The following is a 21,472-nucleotide window of genomic DNA, read 5'->3' as shown; positions in this document are numbered from 1 at the left end:
GAATTTCGACCAGCGTGCCCCCCAAAACGGCTTTAGATAAATTGAAAATAATTCTCTCATTTTTTCAGATTCTTATCTCACCTTTAACCCATGCCCCAAGGTGGGTGGATTCCAAACCTTTCGGGGAATATCAAACCTACCTAACGGATTTAGATGAAATTTAATACAGGAGAGTTTCTTGGATCGTTGATCACGAATCTGAACTAGAAATTTGAATGTTCAAAATAACGGATCCAATATGGCAATATCAAGTGACTTTTATGGTTTTGGTCCACCATATAGGATTCACTACGTTGAATTTTGAATTTAGATTTGTAATCAGCGACCCAAGAAATCCCCCTGTACCAAATTTAATCTAAATCCGATCAGCAGATTTGATGCGATACTGAAAGAGTTGAATGGGGAAATCCACTCACTGTGTGCCATGGGTTAGAGTTGAGATAAGAATCTAAAAGAATTAAACAATTATTTTTTAACTATGTAGAGCTGATTTGGGGGATGAGTTGGTCAAAATTCGCAAATTACCTCTGTAAGGTGCACCCTATTACAAATCTATATCTTCATTGAATAAATCTGTAATAGAAAACTTAAATCGAACTCCAGCCCTCGCTACGAAGCTCATCTCTGCTAGTATCTAGGGTTGATTTCAGAAAGCGGAACTCGAGCTTACAGGTGTGCTTTGGCACTTTGACAAAGCGAACAACCCAAACCAGGTACCTTTCAGCTCATCGGGAGGTACCTGTCAAAAATCGTGCCACAGACGTGGTTAGGAGTCAACCGTTTGCATGTAACAGTAATGCAAATCAAAATTAATATTGTTATCCACATTTCGATTCTTTATTTTCAATCTTTTATGTACTTCTGTTTGGGTTTCAAGTCTTTGCCGCCCTGGAGCGCTGGTGGTTCAAGCTATCATCCTCCTGCCTCGTAACGAGTGGAAGTCCAGAAATAATTCTAAGTCTGTACATCTACTTTACCCACGTATGGTTCGTAGTTTGCAGTCAACAAAACAGAAACAATTACCTACTTAAGTACCCGCGTATCGAACTGAATTTGGTAGTCAGTGTACTGATAAAACGTCCGTTCATCAATAAAACTATGGAGGGGGGGGGGAGGGGCCGTACCACTTGGACGGTCTAAATTCATGCCTAGTTTTAGATTTTCTTTAAAGAAAATAAAATATTCTTAGATCGATTTGAGTTTGAGGTTTTTACTACTTATAGTTTCAAGAATATTTTAGACTTTTTTAGTGAAATGAATCACGAAATGGCAGCATGGCGCATATAAGTAGTGAACGACTCCGAACTTGAGGGCTTTTGCGGTAGAGCATCTCCTGACATCACTGCTCAACTTGCAACGGATGGACAATTATTTTCGGGTTAAAAACACCTTTTCGGGTTCGAGCTCGTAGCCCAAATGTTTGAAGAAATTCCTTTTCAAATGTTTATGCTTATGAATAAGACATTGTTATAAAAAATTTTATAAAAAAATTTTTCGAATCAAATTCAACAATCTAGCCATTATTCCAAATGGATAGGCAAGTTTTAAAGATTGTGTCAAAATTTCAAGTTGATCGGATAGAAATTGACCGAGGAATCTGCGTCGCCGGATTAAAAACGTCAGCGTTTGCTATACGTATACGCGCCATGCCACCGTTTTCTAGATAATTACAATAAAAAAATTCTAAAATGTTCTTGAAAATATAAATAATATAGCCCTCAAACTTAAACTGTTCTATGTGTTTTCATTTTCTTTTAAAAAAAACTCTTAAAAATAGCCATGATTTTAGATCGTCCAAGCTGTACCCCCCCTACCCCTCAAAGCTAAACTAAAATTAAAAGAAACAAGTAAAGAGTACACTCTCAGCTATACCCAGTAAACCAGCAAAGTAAGAAACTCCTTAAAATCAAAACAATTCCTTCATCATCTTGGGATTGCGTTAGGCCTGTAGACCGAGTTACACCCTACAATAGGAGAGACAGGGGGGAGGAAGGCATTCTTATGTTTCGTATGTAATTAGTTCATATGTGGTCTGTTCTCCATTGTAGACCTGAGGAATAAATAGAATGAAAATAGAAGTATGTATTTGCCAAGAGGCCGATGTTCTTTTCTTTGAATAGCACTTATAGCCTTTTCAATTCTCCTTTTCAATCTATTAGCAACATTTCTCCTGCATTTGAATACGTCAAATATGTACTTCATACTTTCAGATTTATACTTGTACCAAAAGTGAACCTAAGTTTGCCAAGCTGCTTTTCGTCATGAGTGTGTGTCTCTTGATTCTACAGAAGCACGGTGGTCGATAACCGAAAATGCCTGATCGGTCCCGAGGGAGTATTAAAGTGTATCGAGTCCCAACCATATAGCTATAGCAAGGTGACGGGGACTCGAACAATCCCGCCAGGATCGTCGAGGAGACATGAAAGCCACATCCCGTGGCCTCCCACAGTTGAGCCTTTCACCAACGGGGACGATAAAAAAGAATCGGTATCAATTGAAGAGTTTCTCCGCGGCGCGGTCTCATTTCACGACAATGGGACATAATTCTTGCTTGTCCATTCCATCACAAAACCACTTGATCTTACGTTTCTCCGTTCTCTTAGCTACGTCAGCAAATACGCCCAGGGATCAGAGTTGTGAAAAATGCATTGTTTTGTCAATGCATTATCTATTTCATTACTCGTTAATTTTGCAATGATTAATGCATTCCTTCTTCATTCTGCATTTTTTTCAAAATTTATGATGGGAGACGCTGCATTATTTATTACACATTCAATGAATAATGCAATTTCTCCCCATTATGCATTATTTTGGTAATTAATAATGGAACATCGTAGCATTATTCAATACACATCAAATGAATAATGCAATATCTCTCCATTATGCATTATTTTGGTAATTATTAATGGAACATCCCTGCATTATTCTTTACACATTATTTTGATAGTTAATAACACTAGTCAACAGTGCTTTTGTTGACTTTGATATTTGAGCGGTCTTCGAAAGATGTGATTTCAACGACCCTAGGAGTACGCGTAGTTTTTTGAAAATGGGTCTAGTTTTTTACTTCATCTATACTTTGATATATATATATATATTACTTCCGTGAACGTCGTTTATTCCCAAGCGTTAAGGAACAAACTCGTTAGCCTTCGTCTTTACGTCCCGGGACAATCAGGACTTGGGATAAGGGTTGAATGACTGTTTGGATGCTTGAGATATCAACTATATATTTGTTTGAAGAATTTGTGGAATAGTTTAAACAGAGTGTGTAGTTCACAATACTTCGGTAAGAAGAGTTATACGTGAGTTTGTTGAGTATTGAAATAGAGTTGATCGTGTCGAACGTTGGAATAGAAATGGTCCCGAGGTAAAGAGCAGGAGTGCACGAAAGGTGCGCAAATGGTGGGGAGTAGAATTAGCAGAGTCGGAAAAAAGCGAGTGACGTGAGCCAGAATGGAAATAGGAGGACAGGAATGAGATGACAAAGTTACTGTAAGGATCGTGGGAGAGTGACGAGATGAGGGTGACGTGTGGCGATACGCGGGACGTAACATATAATTAAGACCAGCAATTTTTAGGAGAAATATTTTATTTGTCAATAAAAATACTATCAATAGCTTTGATTGTACTTACTTCATTCAGACAAATGTGTAAAAACATAGATAATGTAATGCTTTGTTGCTTCCTCCATGAAAAAGAGGGCACCACGGGCTTAGTCAAAAGGGGGGCTACTATAAGGTATTCCGGAAAAAAAAAGTTTTTTTCGAACATGCATCGAAATTTGAATAGAATATTTCAACCAAATATAAGCTCTTGATATTGATTTTTTTCCATTTTCCACTTAAATAATACGTTAAAAAAATGAGAAATTTTTTAATCCTTTTTCCCGTCAATAGTTTACCTCATAAACTTATAACGATTCTTATGAGAAATTTAACGCTCTACAAAAAAGTACCAAGATCGAATTGTCCTAACTCTAACCGATTAAAAGTTATTCGGCCCCAAACATTGAGTCATCGAGAATATGTGGATTCTACCTTCTCAAACACCAGAATTCATAGAAAATCAGGAGAACAAAAAAAAGTTTTCATTTTGTAGAGCTGTGTAATGGGACATCGCTGTACCATTCATTACATTTCGAATAAATAATATATTTTGCCCCATTATGCATTATTTTGATAGTTAATACGGTGAAAAAATAATGTATAATTTTTAAAATTTATGAATCTTAATTATCAATATAACAGTTATTTGAAAATTATTTAAGTGTAAGTACTCAGTGTGATTTATTCCGGATGTTATCAGTCTTTACTCTGACCTCCACAACAAAGAGGTATTTTTCAAGTAAATATAGTGCATTACCTAATGAAAGGCAGAAAAAAATGAACTATAAGTAAACATTAATATTGCCTTTTAATAACATCATTTTTCTCACTACGTTAATGCAGTCAACTAATCCACGATATTTTATATATTGTGCGTAGAAATAAATCCTATCGGTTCATTAGCAAACTATCTGTAGGTATATAATTTTTTAAATCAAGAAAATTTTAGGCCCATTTGCCGTGTAGCCACAAAATGCGATTTCATTTATAAATTTACAATAAAAAATACAGTAAAATAGAAGGCATTTGAGTTAATAATATGCTTAGTAGGTTATTTTAAAAAATAGCCAAAAAATACAACTCTGTCATTTATCCACACGTATTACTGCAGTCATGATTATTTGACTTCCAATCAATTAATCAATACTTTTGTAATTTGCAATTGTGTTTTCATCCATTGTCAATTATTCAAGTAAATACAAAGTTTCGATGCATTACCCATTATGTTTGTAATGGACAATGCATCATTTTTCAATCAATACTTTCGCAATCGTGCCAGGAGTGCAAAATAGTTTATGAAGGCAGCTATGATGTATTCTGTATCAATTTCTGGGGGGATGGGTGCGGAGTGGAGTTGGCTGCAATGTGTTCTGTGAGTGAAATTTTCTAAAGTTCTATAATTTTCTTGTTATTTCAGCTATAGTTGTTTTCTGAGAGAAATGATTCATTTTTTGCAGAATCACCTTTTAGTTTTCATCTAAAGGAAGGGCTATAGTCAAAATCACGGGCCCTACGAATTTTCGGAATATCTGAAAAACCGTGCATCGAAATCGTTTTTCGATTTCTCTTCTATTCCTATCTGTCTAATCTATTCGTCGGGAAACATTCCAGGCAGCGAAGACAAACGATTTGAACGCATCGTTTCAGAGATATTCAAATAAATTCTGGAGGTCCGTAATTTCGACTACAGCTCCCTCTTAATTATTTACCGTCCGATGACGGAAATTCCTAATTGATGGAATTGATCTTCGACAATAATAATTCACCCCACGAGTCTATCATCGATTTAGCGTTACAGGGATTGTTTCAGAAGCCAAATTCGCTTCAATATTTGACATTCCTTTGACTTGTTAAAAAATTGCATTCTAGTTCTATAAGGGTTTCGAAAGAGTATTGATGTATTTTATTACGAATTTTTCGAATGAAGATTCATTAAAATCAACCGATCTCTTCTTCATCGTGTTTATCTTTCTAGTCTTCGAGTCGAAACCCGTAAAAATTTTATTCACAGTCGTTCAAACACCTAAACTTCTACAAAAACATTATAACGATTTCTCACGTTAGTGACTTAGCGTCGTTTCTCATTTAGTTTCTTCTTAATATTTTCTATTCGATAAAACGTAATACATGCAGAGACATAGGGACTCCGAAAAATTGCTTCTAAGAATATCATTTCATGAATAATGATAACCTATTGTTGAAACTTTTAAAATCAATGAACCTACAAGATTTTACGAGCGCTGAAACCATTTACCAATCATTACAAATCCAGCCATGTTTTTTCCTTGACCCCACAGAATTTGTTGAAACCTTGCCCTGAAACGACTTTAATTACGAATTTCTTTGAAACCCCTATGGATTGGAAGTTTGAACAATTTTGCGACATTTTCGAGGTATGGAGATTACGAGCAAAGTGACAGTTTCAGTAACTGATTGTGAGGTACATACTCAAGTCGGAGTCTGCATAAGTTCCTGATTAGGGTTGTCGCCTCGGCATATCCTTTCCGGCTGTAAGACTATCTATATAGACTGTACAAGTGGTTCCATTTGCGCAATCTTGCTCATTAACCGACAAACTCTAAATACACGGACGTGTACGTGTTTACCGGTAAGAGTAATGCCTAACCTGTAATACTATACATATAAGTTCTATGCTTGACTAGACCTGCAAATTCACCGACTAAATGCGCTGGTTCCGGAGCTAATCAATGTCCTAGGAGTGATTAGGAATTAGGACTGAGGTTCGGTGCCGGAAAGCCTAGAATTGGTGCTCATGACTTGGATAATGAGTTGAATTCAACGAGACAAGACTTATCTGATCGACATAGATTTAAAATAAAAAATCCATTTTGCACGCAGTAGACTATCGGCAAATAATGTTTCTGTGTCACCTTTTCGATGTCCACGCCCCTGAATATTAGCCTCATCTTGCATTAACCATTCAATCCCACTGATTGATAATATCTTTTCACATACTTATAACTAAGTCATTCTTATTTCCATATGCATTGCATGTATACGATTCCTTTAATCTTCTAACCGTTTTGAGTAACATTTATTCTTGTTTATGTTAACCTCACAGTCAAATAATATTAACGGCAGTCTGAACCCAAACAGACGTACGTGCACGCGCGTACCGCAAGGACCAGACCAGAGAACGCGTGGTATCCTTTCAATATTGCAAACTAATGGTCAAAGCGTTTTCTCTGTTACAATGATATGATATAATCAGCACTTGAGCAACAACTGTTTAGCGTCAAACAACAGTTCGTTAAGGCAAGCCAGACGCCCGAAAATCACATTAGGATATTTTCCGACATGCAGGAACCGGCGTGCACGTGCAGCGTAGTAAAACCTTTTTCAAGTGGTGTCTGTCTGGAAAATGACGACCGAAGGCCAGAATAGGTTATCTTTGTATATATAATGCACGTACGTAAATTCTTACCCGCATCCGCGGGAAAAGCCGGAGTGGGCGTAACTAATCCTCTACACTGGAACCAGAGAGCAGGGGTAGTTCAGGGTTAACAAAAGGGCCCAAAATATCATCTAAACATACGTAGACCTTTCGTATTGGTCTTCTTAACATAAAAACGGAAGGAACCAATTAGGAAGCACGTTAGAAAATTGCACAGCAAAGAATGAACTCTAAGGAGCGATGGAGTAAGCAGTCCTTTGATCAGAGTAGTACACACAGTATGTTTAGTATCTTCACGAATTAAATAACGCTGAAGAAATTCCGTACTTATCTTCTTATTTAAATATCACAATCTCATAACAATATTTACTCATTCTAATCTTAACTCAGTTTTCAATAGCTCTTGCATCATTCATTAATCCACCGGCGTTTGTTTGGCATTGGAGAATCACCTTTCTATCTTTTGGAAAACCCGTCCACAAATTCCTGTTGTAAATAACAGTTTCGAAGTATTAGCAGACATTTCATGCGTTCAGATAAAGACAATAATTCGGTTGCCGAAACCAGAGTAATCAACCGTAAATATTGTCAATTTATATCGTATCCAGTCATCGTCGAGTACGCAGAGCCGCCTATAGCCCGAATCGTCAAGATCAACGAAAGGTAAGTGAAAACTTTTATTTCAAAATCTCAACCAAGAGAGGAAAACTCCGCGTTCATCTCAAGTAAATCGTGATTAGGAATTTTGTCTTTGTACAAGCGTCAGATTATTGTGGCGATTTCAGGTGTTCCGTAAATTCATAATATCCAACCGAAATCCGGCCCATAAGACCTGAACGTAAACGAAAAATAGATCACGGTTCTTCTAGCTTAAGCAGAGTGCCAGTTTCTTAATAAGTCAGCTATCGTCAGCCAGCGGAAGAGGGACGCTGATGTGGCTCTCGTCCCGTGATCTATACCGGAGATTCAGGCGAGTTTGGGAACAAAAGGGGTTATTACCTGGGTAATGGGGTGCTGATAACAACTTTAATGCTTAGTTATCATTTTGCATTATCACAATAAGAGGGTAGAAGAGGCGGCAGCTTCGCAAGCAGGACAGAATCAACCATCATGTTTGTATAAGGGCTGCCGGTAATTCACAGGTATAAAATATAACAGATACGATAAGCGGGTGGGGGTTAAAGTATAGAAAGATCAAAAAATAGTAGGGTCACAATATTGAATTTTTTAAGAAGCGAAAACTTAATTTATCGAATTTAAAAATGTGGTGAACCAAAGTAAGGGGACGTGAAAAAATAAAAAGGTCAGAATATACATAGAATGCCAAAATATAGAACCATCGGAATTCGTCTCGTTAAGGGGTAACGCCACTCTAATGGCCGAAAAAAAGGCTTAACATTGACAATTTATTTTTGGAGTGTGGAAAAAGGAATAGGATTTCTTATCAGAGGGTTTATTTTACACGTATTGAAGTATGAAAAAAAAGAGCGAATCTTTTGTTTCTTAATTCCTTCACGGGAGGATGGATTTTTCGAAAAGTATAAGACCTGGAACAAAAAACCAAAAAATTGTTTAATCTATACATTATATTTCCTATGGAAGTACGTAGGATTTTTTTTTATCAAATTTTGCAGAAACGGTGCACTTTTAAAGAACTGAGTCGATTTTTGGCTTAAAAATAAGCAATAAATCTTTTATAAAAAAAGGTTTACATTAAATAAAATGAATATCAATATAACATGGGCAAGTAAAAATATGTGTGATGCACCTCTGGATTATATTAAAAAAATTTATTATCCAACCAGAGAAATCAAGATTGTAGTATATTTATTGTGTGATAATGGATATTTCAAAACTGAATTTGTATGTAAAGTATCGGAAAACGTTTTTTTGTCACAAGATATATTGGTGTGTGTACGGTGAACTCTAACTCAACTTTTGATGCGATTGATGTATGTGATCAAAATAAAGATGTGGAAAGTCTGATATTGAATAAAAAACTACTCTTTTTACAAAACCACCTGAAAAACATTGCTAATGGTATAAATATTATTCAAGATGTTGGATTTGGGGAGCATTATGATGACAAATATGAAGATGAAGATATTTATTTAATTTCAAGTGAAAAAAGTAAAACAAAAAACAACGCCAAATATAAGAATTTAAACAAAGAGTGTGACGATTGACTACAATACTTAAGAAAACTAAGTTATGAGAAGAACATGAAGAATGAACTAATCAAGTGAAATGATGAATTGAGGAAGCATAACAAATTCATAAGATCTTTGGCCACAACAATCGAAAATAGTTCATCGCAAACTGTAGCTACTTATGCTAATGCCCTTGCAAATCCCTGATTAAAATAAGAAAGCGTTCAGTTAATAGTCAAGCCAACTGAAAGTTTCAATGGTGATACGTCAGAATTAATACGAAAGCAACTCTCTACCAAAACAAATGCTAAAATGCTGAAAATGATCAAGGTTGAAAATGGAACAGTTTATATAAAGTGTAGTAATACACAGGACTCTAAAGCCATTATTCAAACCCTAAATAGTAAAAATAACAATATTCTAAGTGCAAAAGTCTGTTACAATATTAATAGACGTAAAAATTGTTGTGATTATAATCGTAGCTTCAAGTTATGCAAGGAGAAAATTAAAAGGGCGCAAACTTGTTTAAAATGTTCAGGTGACCTTGAGGCTAAACCATGCAAATCTGATATAAAGAGATGTATAAATTGCATAAGTGCAATCAGATTTAACCAAGAAAAGATCAACAGATCATGAAGCTTATGATGTCAGTAACTGCGAAACTTACAAAGCTAAGTTGGAACAATATATTAACAATACCAATCACACCTGAAACCTGAACTTCCTTATAAACCTAATACTACTATTTCTAGAAGAAACAAATATGTAAAGAAAAACTTTTACTTGATAGTTTTTAAATATTTGAAAATCAGTGGACATAGAAAATGATAACCTCAATGATGAACTAATTTTTAACGAGGGTGACGAAATCAATAACAACAAGTATTTTGACAAGTCTGAACTCTTGATCCTACATGCAAATATAAAAAGCTTAAGAAATAATATTTTTAAACTTGAAGCCTTGCTGAAGCCTTCTCTCACGCTAAAACCTGATGTAATAATCTGTTCAGAATCTTGGTTAATAGATAATATTAGTTTTGTAAATTTAACTGGATATAATCGCCTAGACAATAATAGTAGAATTAACAAAGCAGATGGAGTGGCCCTTTTTGTAAAAAGCACAATAATCTATGATGTTGTGTCTGAGCAATATGGCAAATTCAAGATAACAAGCTTATTAATTCAACTAAATGATAAAAGTATGTATAAGATATCTGGTCTCTGTAGATGTCATGGTTTTCATTTTGACTCTTTTATTAGTGAGCATAATAAACTTATTATGGCTAATAAAAAAGTCGCCAATCATCTAATCTTGGGCGATGTGAATATCGATCTGCTGGAGTTTAATAAAAAAGCGGAGGATTATACTTTTCAACTCAAAATGGCTATCAATCAATGATTAACACAGTTACTCATCCAATACTGTTTAATACTCAAAATAATGATAAAACGCTTGCACTACTCGTCCACAAAATACTTAGAATACATCAAAGATCACTAAAAACCGGACCTAAAATACAAAAATCTAGCAAAGACTGGATCACGTCTGCTCTAATAAATTCCATTAATGTTAAAAATAAACTCTACAAAGTCTGGAAGAATGATCAAACTAACGGTGATAAGAAACTGGAATATTTAAGTTATCAGTGTAGGCTCAAAAGCTTGCTAAGTTTGCACAAAATAGACATGATCAGAATCAAATTGGAGGAGCTAATCCTAAAAAACCTTGACAATATGTACACTGTATTTGGAGGTTGAGCCGAGAATTTTTTGTGGCGAACTCGGAGCGCGGGTGGGGGTAACTCAGTTCTCGGAATTATATTCCCCTAACCGCCCGAGCCCGGTCTTATTCGAAAGTTGCACTGTAAGTGGTTTTGAGAAAAATGCGATTAAAGTGAGCACTCAGCGCGTTCTCCGAGGCACTGTGGGAAAATCGAGAATCGAACCTTTTGAAAAAAAATTTTCACTATATAATCAACTGAATATGGTTTGTATGACCCTGAACTATTGTTTATGCTAAAATAAGAAACAAAAAAAAATTTCAAAAATCCTAGAATGGTGTTAACCCTTAATAGAAAATCCTTTGCAGAGTCTAGATTTTGTCGTTTCATGTTTTCACCTGTCTGTATTTTCAATTTTCTTTACTTGGACTTTCTAAATTTTAATAATTCAACGATTCACATTTTCACATTTTTGAAAATTCAATATTTTATTCCTTCTATCGATCCGCCATTCTAGTTTTTACTCCCACCCTGGTAAGCAGAGGGCATCGCGGGTCATCAATGCGGTACGGCTTTACACTGCTTTAATATTACTACGCTCTCAGGAACTGGCCGCATACATTGAATGGACTGTCGGTCACTGTCGCCCCATCTTCAAGGTAAAACCAGGTGCATAAATCGATACCAGCCAACAATCGATTGCCAACTTGCCAACTTACCAATGTTAAAAGTCAAAAGCCGAATCCACCTTCGTGTTTAGTACAGAAATAGGAACTTAGGTATCCAAGAAAGACCGGATCAATAACCTCAGAATCGAAAAGAATCACTACCTTCAACTTCCATCTATGTTCTTCCTGAAATATCATCGTCCCATTCCGTTTCCATTCAAATTTCATGGCTTTCTTTTGAGAGCGTTCATGCACCTCAACAAACTATTTTATCAAATTGAATTTAGTAACGTTACTTTAACGACGCATGTTCAGAAAAAATCGTTACTTGGAACCTTAGGATTTTCGGAAATTGAGTTAGTAAATAATAAAAAAGAAAACATGTTCATATTTTAAAAAGTTAATCTTGAAAGTCGTTGTAAAATTGTACATTAACTGTTTTTTCCATGATATTTCGTTATGTTAACGTTACTAACTTCAGCCTTCGACTATGTATTTTCCGTAAGGGCTGGTGTAGATCACTAAGAAACGTTGCATTGAAAAGATTGTTTTAAAGAGAATCATTCGTATTTAAAAATTGATAGTTTGGTGAATTCGCCTTCTATAGTTATTTTCAGAAGAAGAAAAAGTGGTTGATTTTCGAATTTTAGATAGAAGACTTTGATTTGACACAGACACAAATGAAGAATATTACATATTTTGTCGTAATAGTTGAACATTAGGTTACAACTATGTTCCACGAAAATCTAATTAAGAGATTTGGATAAGTTGCATTGTTAAATCAAGGTACAGACGGCATAATGTTTTCAAAATTTTAAGCTATTTGTAAGTTGCTGCTTATGATTGAAAGGAACAAAAGCGATTCAAGTGAAACGCAAATTTATAAGTTCAGGATGATTCGGATCATGGTCGATATAGTACTAATGTTGAATTCTCTGATACGAGAAGATACGTGCATACACGGAAAGAAAAATTTTCGTAGCTATAACTAGAAAATCTGTGCCGACAATTTGAGGTTGATACAAAAATAAGTTGATGTTCAAGCCTTATTTGAGTAAAAAAATGTATTTAACTAATTTTGAAAATTTTCTCGACCGTAGTAGAATAGGGGAAATAAAGTATCTTGGGTGTGACGGTCAGTTTTACATAAAAAAAATTATATATTTATAACATTTCAACCGAATCATGGCCGGTGACCTTCAGATCTGTAATATAAGTACATTACAATAGAATAGAGAAGCAGTATATGCTGAACTTAAGTCGGTTAGCTCTACCATAAACATGTTCATAATATAAAAAATATTACATATAAATAGTAAATGATATAAAAATAAACTAATACAGAAAATTAATGATATTCCGTGGGGTATAATATTCTTCCATTGTAGGAACATGCGGTACATTGCAGGTTAGAAAACCCATTTTACATTGAGACTCGAATTAAGCAGGTACAAAAATTGAACTTCATAAGAGATCAACTAAGTTATATAGAGAAAACCATTTTGAGTAGGAAAATTGTAAACTATCATATACTAGTTGTTTTTACTAACAATATTTGACTTTTATTTACGCCTGAGGTGTTAACCCTAGGTTGTCATACCGAGGTTCCCGAGGTCCCCGGTCAGACATCTGAATATATTAATCAACAATCCTCCAGGTGCCGGAGAATTTGGCGGTCTGTAGTTGCAAGTGGTGACATCTACCAGGACTCGATGAGTACCTTGGCACAATTAGGCATCTCGGAAACTCCATCGGTAAATCCAAGACCGATATCGTCTACATCTACTGCTCCAAACATTAATAGAAAAGCAAATACTAGCGCCAAGACAACAAGAGACAGGCCCAAAAAAAGCACGATACTTAACAGAATTTCCACCATCCCCGTAAAAGACGCTCGAAAACGTATGTTTTTACAAGTAGGCACTGAAAATTCGGAGGAAGGAAACCTAGAGGAATCTGCTGCCACAAGAAGTACACCGCCGCCGAACCAGCAAGCTTGGAAAAAGCAAAGCAACAGCAGCATAATGAACGGCCAGGAGGACAACTCTCTAAAGCAACAGGAGCCTACTGATACACAGCAGACTCAAAATCCGGGACTCAGTAATATCCTGCGGGAAATGCATCTAATGAGACAAGAAAATAAGAACACATTTGATGAACTGAAAGCGAAAGAGTCGGCCAAAAACTCGGCGTTCCGCCGAGAACTTCACAAACTGAAGGAAGATCTAAAAATCAAGGACACCGAATGCAAGAAAATGCAAGCTTCGGTAAATAACAGATAGACAAGCTTCAAAAATCAGATGGCAGACCCGCTGACATCTCAAAGGGATTTAGAGCTCAAAAAACGGGTAGCATATTTGGAATTAACCTAAAAAATACAACCGCTCCCATCGAAACCACTCCGGCAAAGCTCAGCGACGAGATGGCGCGCAAGATCGACGTGTTGCCGCGCAATATTGGAGCGCACAATAAAACTAGCCAAAAAAATAATATTACTATCAAAGGACTGAACCTTAAGGTCAATGACCTGAAAAAAGAAATCGGCGATTTCCTAGTAAAACAGTTCGAACTCACCGACGTCGTGTTCGGAGTTAAAACCGTAGGCACGGGTAGGAAAGTCGTGTAGACAAGCCTACACAACTTCCAGGCTGTACTAGAAATCCTAAAAAAAAAAGGCTGGTCGAAAATAAACCGATTATCTGTGAAAGTGACCTGACATACGCAGAATGGGCAACACGAAAAAGTAGGACACCAAAACATCATGATTAACGACATTTAGATGCGCTGGGACGATGGACGTGGTAAACTTGTCGTACTCAACGATCAACGAAACGAGAAAAAATGGACTAATCACGACAGCGAGAAGAATCAAAAGAATACAAGTTACTTAGATTAACAATATTGGGGTGTTTTTTTGTGTGATATTCTGTGAAGTACAGTAATGCTCCGCAATAGTCAACCCCTAAATAATCGAAACCCCTCAACAGTAAACGAATTTTCCCTTACGAGACCCCGAAACAAGTTACCGAGGTTCTCCTTCTATAGTATACCTCGCCAATGACGTTTGCATCTTGCCGTCATCACAGTGGTTCCAAATCCCGAATCGGTGGCCAAATATAGAAGGTACTATCGAATCGCTATCAAATTTGTTACTCGGGGGTTTTTGAGGTCGTTGAACACAAATCTGAAGTCAAATTTCCAAAAAACAAAATGGCGGCCCAAAAATGGCGGATAATTTTATTTAAACTTGAATCAATCTTTATGGAATTTGGTACCAGGTGGTTTTTGAGGTCGCTGAACACGAATCTGAAGTCAAATTTCCAAAAAACAAAATGGCGGCCCAAAAATGGCGGATAATTTTATTTAAACTTGAATCAATCTCTATGGAATTAGGTACCAAGGGGTTTTGAATAGAAATAATTTATTATTACGTACATGTGTAGGATATAGTAGATTAGGAAAGTATATAAATGTTAATACGAATTTGAATACAAATACTTATTTATTAAGAAATTACATTAAATATTACATTCATATAATAAGATGACGTAAAGGCATTCAAACTTAAGGGCTCCAATTACTATCCGAATCGCTATCGTTATTGTCGCTAGAGTCGCTGCAGTCAGACATTGCAACTACTCTTGGTTTGTTTGCAGTTGGCGATTCCAACAAAGCCATGGCTTCACGCGATAATGATTTGCTTGACTTAGCTGGTAGTTTACGCAAACTTGAAATAACAGGGTCAGATGCAATCAAAAGCCGCGCAAAAACATCCTCCATATTTTGTTTCCTACTAAATTTTTTAGCAAAGTCTAGTCTAAATGATTTTATATATTTATTGCAAGATTCCTGGGCTTCCTCGGACATCTGTCGTATCGGCAACATGGAAACCCCTATTATTTTTGCGCCGTGAATTAAAAGTTTGTGCACAGTAGTCGGCATGTAATACCAAGGATATAGTAGCACGTATCTACGGGCTGTTGTCTACGGGGGCAGTATAATCGCCAATGAACATTGTTAACAATAAATTGATGGCACATTTTATGAATCGTAAAATGTTTTTCTTTGCAGCTATAAAAAATTACTTCAAATAAAAGTTGTAGATAATATTTTTCCCTACAAAACTGAAAAAAGAAACGAAAATCCGACCAATAGGAGCCGAGATATCGAGGATTACCTGTTTTTCATGTTTTTCAAGATGGCGGACCCAACACAAGGAAATTTTCTTGGATTTTGGTGGTTTAAGGCATCTCTAATGACCCTCTACTTGTCCTAAAAAATTTAAGAATTAAGTCCTTTTTGCCATTTTCAAACCTAATTATCTTGTACTATTAGACAATAATAGAAAATTTCTAAGAATCTGCAATAATTTGTTAATGAAAATGATAGTCGAATCCGGTACAATAATAATTATATTTATGAAAAACAAATCACTCAAATTCGCACCCTACTGTGGTGCACTTCGCACAGTATAGTATACATGCCGCGCCAGCACGCGCCTTGCCTGAATTCCCGCGTCCATTCGTTAAAAAATTCACCATAACCAGAGGGGCAACTCGGTGCACCTAATTTTTTGGTGAGGTATTACTCAAGAGTGTATACAATAACGTGGCACTTAACCAGTATTAGAATTATTTAGAATTATTAACTCTTACTCAATGTGAACATAACTTTTTTCCGCAGCGAGCACGAAAATTTACCGTAGATGTTCACAATTTTTGTTGCTCGGTGTATGATTAATATAAGAAATCACAATGATATAATAAGTGTACTTACATCTAGGAAGAGACCCCATTTTGCAGAATTGAAATAACTGAATTCTACTTGAAGATATATCACTTTAAACACAACAATATTTTTCTAGCGTAGCGCACGACCAACTATACCAGCTCGAGCGCTCCGTTACGAATGAGATCCCAACGGCTAAATGCAACACCTGCAACCTACCGACCCTTGAAAAGGTTCCCCGAAATACCTCTCTACCTGACCCCACAGGTAAAATTCCTTGAATATAAGCTTCATTTTTCGGTTTTTGGCCAGCGATTCGGGATTTGGAACCACTGTGGCGCCAGTGGCACATGCGCGGTCTTCGAGACTGTGTGTATGAGAGAGTTCCGACTATTCGGGTGGGGATGCGGACTGCTGAGGGGCTTAAAGGTCCCGATGAGTTGATTATTGCGGGGCATTACTGTATCAACCATTCCCTTGATCAACCCATTGAGTCATAGTGGTGAGTATTCTTACCACCTATTTCATATCCATTTTCGTATATTTAGAAAACTTTTCAAGGTATTTTTTTGGGGGATTTTGCAATACTGATACTAAACTGATAGGTTCTTAATACCCGAGAGTAATTGTTGCGATATAATGTCAATTATTATTGAGTAAGAATTTCTTCTCTGCATGCACGATGTAAGGAGACTGTAGTGTGTAGATGTTATGTTTACCCTTTCAATCCTTTGCTTCCGATGTAAATTATTATTGTTAGAAACAAATTTATTGAAAAAAATCGTGAAAATTTGAAGAATAATTCATTTCCGAAAAAGTCACCTCTCTACACGTATACATGTTTCAGATGAATTATTAGTTTTTGGGGTAACTGAAAACGAATCTGAAATCGGATTTAAAAAATTAAGAACCACCGATCCAATATGGCAGACGAAAATTTCAAATTCTATCGAATCCGAAGAGAGAATTCTGCCCAGGGGCTTTTGGGGTCACTTCTTATGAATCTGAAATCAGATTTTGAAAATTCAGTATGGCGAATCCAAGCAGCGACCGCAAAAACCCGTGCGTAGAGTTCTTTGACTGTGTACGATGAAATTCGAAATTTTCGTTCGCCATTTAGATCTGCGATCTTGAATTTTGAAAATCTGATTTCCGATTAGTAATCAGCGTCCTCAAAACAATAGAATATGATCTTGTTAGAAAAGTTACCTTAGCATAATAACGTGTGACTCAAAGAGTTAACCTGTGATAGTACTTCGGTTCACGAGATAGAATTTTTGGGTTATCCAAACCAAATTTATGACCCATAGTTGAGCAATGATTTGGTTATGCAGATTTATTAGGATCTTTGCATTTGATACTGTACTTGTGATCATTAACTCTTTTATTAAGATGTTATATAGTAAAGCTAACCGGCTTATCGATTCTATTGTAATGTACACTTGGGGACAATGAATCTGAGACGGCTAATTGTTTACATTAGACAGTTATGTTGGTAACGCAGAGAAACCTACAGCGCCACAGTCGGCCGAGTGCGAAACAAACTCAACCTCGATAAAGATAACATAACCCATAACCGTAAAATCTAGCCTTAGAATACGTGTCAATCCAACAAGTCATTATCCCCGCTGTATTTTAAGGTTTGATTCGACGGTCATGGGTTATGTTATCTTTATCAAGGTTGAGTTTGTTTCGCGCTCGGCCGACTGTGGCGCTGCAGGTCTCTCTGTGTTGCCAACATAAGTGTCTAGTGTGAAAAATTAGCCTGCTCAGATTCATTGTCCTCAAGTGTACTATATTACATATCTGAGGATGGCTGGCCATGCTTCGGTTGAAACGTTACAAACATATAATTTTTTGATATAAAACTGAACGTCACATCCAAGATACTTTATTTCCGCCCTTCAACCAAGTTGTTGTTGTTGTTCTATAGGATTGGCAACTATTGGGATTTTCACTTTGCAATACCTCATCTAGTGGAAAAAAATCAAACTAATGCAACCCGGCTAACAATTGACCGTGTTTTTTCGCATATGGATGGTAGAACAGGTATATTATTGATTATGTTTGATTAATTTATGGGATATAAGTAATTTAAAACCCCAAGAATTACGATTTGTTTTCATTAAAGTTAAAACTCAGGTTATGTGGTGATAAAATGGCGCCGATAACCAGGCTCTGTCGTCATTAGGACATTTTCCAATAATAACACTGAATTATTACTTGCAGCACATTTTCTTGCGATTCCAACAATATTTGAACCATCCTTATCAGAATACCCATTTCACTAGAATTTCAAACTTACTGTAAGAAGAACAAATTTTCCCAGCACTGATGAATGATTTTCATTTCACTGCTTCGAAAGAAAAATGAAGAAAGATGCCATTGTAAATTATTGATTCATCGTACCCATCTGGACTATATTTTTAGTAACTGGCGACGTTTCGTTCGTTGACCCCTACTTAAAGATTCGTTGAACAGATTCGCGCTCGGGGTGTCGCCTGGGCGATCGAGAACTCCCTCGCGAAAATGTGAGGCAGATGGCCGTAAGCAGAAGACTTTGACTGGTGGCCTTACGACATGTCCGAAAAACCCTGATGACATTGACTGACGACCTCCTCGAAGAGGGGTTGAGCATGCAAGGAGGGTCACCCTTCGGAGCGACTCTTGGCACGACTTCACTGCTGAGGTTGACATCGCGTATTTGTAACTGTTAATGCCCGGAAATTAATATCAAATTTCTTAAATGTTTTGCTAGAAAGAGCGACCGCGGTGGTTATAAATCACTCTCGAAGCTTTACATTTAGAAACGGAAAATGGGAGAACCCTGTAAGAAGGTTCCTGAATATTACACGCAAGGAAAGGATTATTTGAGTCAAGTGATATTTGTTTGATTCAACTAAATGCTGTAGTCAAATGTGGCCCACACAACACTTACTTAATTCAACAAAATACTTTTGTTGGACGAAATACTTATGACGACATGCTGACTGTTAACTTATTCAAGATATCAGGGCGCGAGTTTCTTGCGATAATGTAAAGTTTGTATCAAAAAAATGTGTGATTGAAATGATAAAAAAAATTTGATTGAAGGCATCTCGATTGTTTTGTTTTAGAAATATGAAATTATTGTAGCAAAACAAATTGAGCTTATTTCAATTCATGTTTTGTTGAGTCAAGAGTTCAATAGTTGAAACAGATTAAAACCACAAAGTCGGTTAAAGCGCCCGGCTCGAATGGCCGCAACAACGATTTTTGTAAGAACTTACCCGAGAATTGGCAACTCTACTTGACCCGAAGCGACTGTCCACTGACTGGATAGAACTACATACATCCATGATTCAAGAAAGAGGAAATCGCAAGAACCCGAACAATTATAGATGCATCTCACTAGTCAATTCCAAAATTAAAATTTTGACTCATATTTTATACAACAGGCTAGTCGAATGGACAAAGCTTACAGAAGCATTGCCAGAATTGCAATTCTTATTTAGAAGAAAAAGACCTCGTATTGACACAATTTTTATTTTGAGCGTGATTTCTCAGAACCATCTCATTGTCAGTAAACTGAAAGGCAAAGTGTACTCGTTTTTCAGTGACTTTGTTCGTGTATTTGACTCTGTCAAGCACTCGCTATTGTGACAAAAGTTGTTGGAAATTGGTATTAGTTCTAAATTTATAAGAATTATGAAGAGTCTATATGATAACGTGTCCATAGCAGTGCCAACCGCGAAGGCATAGCCAAAAAAGTCGAGGTCACCGAAAAGGTGTTATAAGGCAAAATCCTTAGCCCGCTGCTATTTGCTGTGTATTTAAACGACTTTGACAGATTTTTTAGAAGCAGAGTGGTAAAGACAATCTCGATTAACCATAAAAATGATTTATTCTCTATGCCCATGCCGACAACCTGGCTCTGTTTGTCCAGTCTTCGGTAAACATGAAAAAGAAAATGAAAATGGTAGGACAATACTGTGAAATAAACTCTCTCAAAATAAACAAGGCCTAGTCAAAGATACTCATATTGCATAAAGAAGAGCTGAACAAAAATTATAATCAATTTGTATGTGACAATGAACCTCTTGAAATAGTGAGTGAATTCACATATCTTGTTTCTTTCTCTACGCAATGAAAGCTGCGACTTATTTGGCAGAAATTGCAGTGAGTTCGGTATTAGGCATTTTAAGTAGCGCTCACTCTAATACTTGGAAAATGAAAGAACTACTACTGTCCAAATATCTGGTAGAAAGTGTTCTATTTTATGGAATTAAAATTTATGGATTGTGATATTTACACGAAGTTAACAAAATTTAAACTACTTATTATAATAGGATACTCAATTTACCCAATTCTTGTCCAAACCAAGCAATCAGACACGGTCTACAAATACACCCTCTATCATGTGAAGTTTTGCAAAGAACACTTAACTGGATAAAGAAACTCAGAAATATGGATGACAATAGATTGCCGGAACTTTGTTTTAACAATCTGCTCAATTTTTCGAGGGCTCACAAAGACTCGAGTAAACACAATTAGATATTACAAATTCAGAGTGTACTTGAAAACCGCAATATTGCATTTGATCCGGAACATAACGCTAATTTCTGTACGGTCAGTGCAACAGTTATACAAAAGTATACAGAGGCGTGCGCGTCTTACGATCTGGAGCGCATTAATATGTCATTAAGTCTTGAATTATACTCGTGGTTAACCTCTAAACCTAATAACCTGATATGTTTTGATAACGTACAGATACCTACGTACAAGCTCCAAGCCCTAGTACAGTACCGCCTAATAGGGACAACAAATGCGAGAATTCTTCTTAATAGGAGCAGATGATCATTCAATGAAGACGAAAATTTTTGTAGCACCTGCTATATTCCCGGAGAGGAGAGTCTGTATCACGTTTTATTAGTTGACCCCGCCTTTACTGAACGCAAAGTGAAATACTTCGGATACACTAATTTAAGCATTAACAGTGATTGCCTGTGTTGTTTTCTCACTTCATCAGCACCATGCCACATTAAAAAACTTCATATGTTTTCGTTGAGCGTACTCAACATAACACACATCTCTTCCTGCCTAAGCTTTAACAGTGTACCATATATACACAACTGCGCTTGGATATGCGAATTTTTATATTGAAGTGACTCGACTACTTTTACACGTGTGTACATGCTTTATG

General features: G+C 36.4%; 1 protein-coding gene across 1 annotated transcript in view; it reads right to left on the bottom strand.

Annotated features, from left to right (window-relative positions):
- Positions 1–21,472, bottom strand: part of LOC124175504 (5-hydroxytryptamine receptor 2A) — a 162,878-nt gene that overhangs the window by 52,451 nt on the left and 88,955 nt on the right. The gene's annotated exons all lie outside the window — the stretch shown is intronic.

This window comes from Neodiprion fabricii, chromosome 2, assembly GCF_021155785.1.
Source record: "Neodiprion fabricii isolate iyNeoFabr1 chromosome 2, iyNeoFabr1.1, whole genome shotgun sequence".
NCBI lineage: Eukaryota > Metazoa > Arthropoda > Insecta > Hymenoptera > Diprionidae > Neodiprion > Neodiprion fabricii.
The sequence above is the reverse complement of the archived record's forward strand: the minus strand, read 5'-3'. Positions and strand labels throughout refer to the sequence as shown.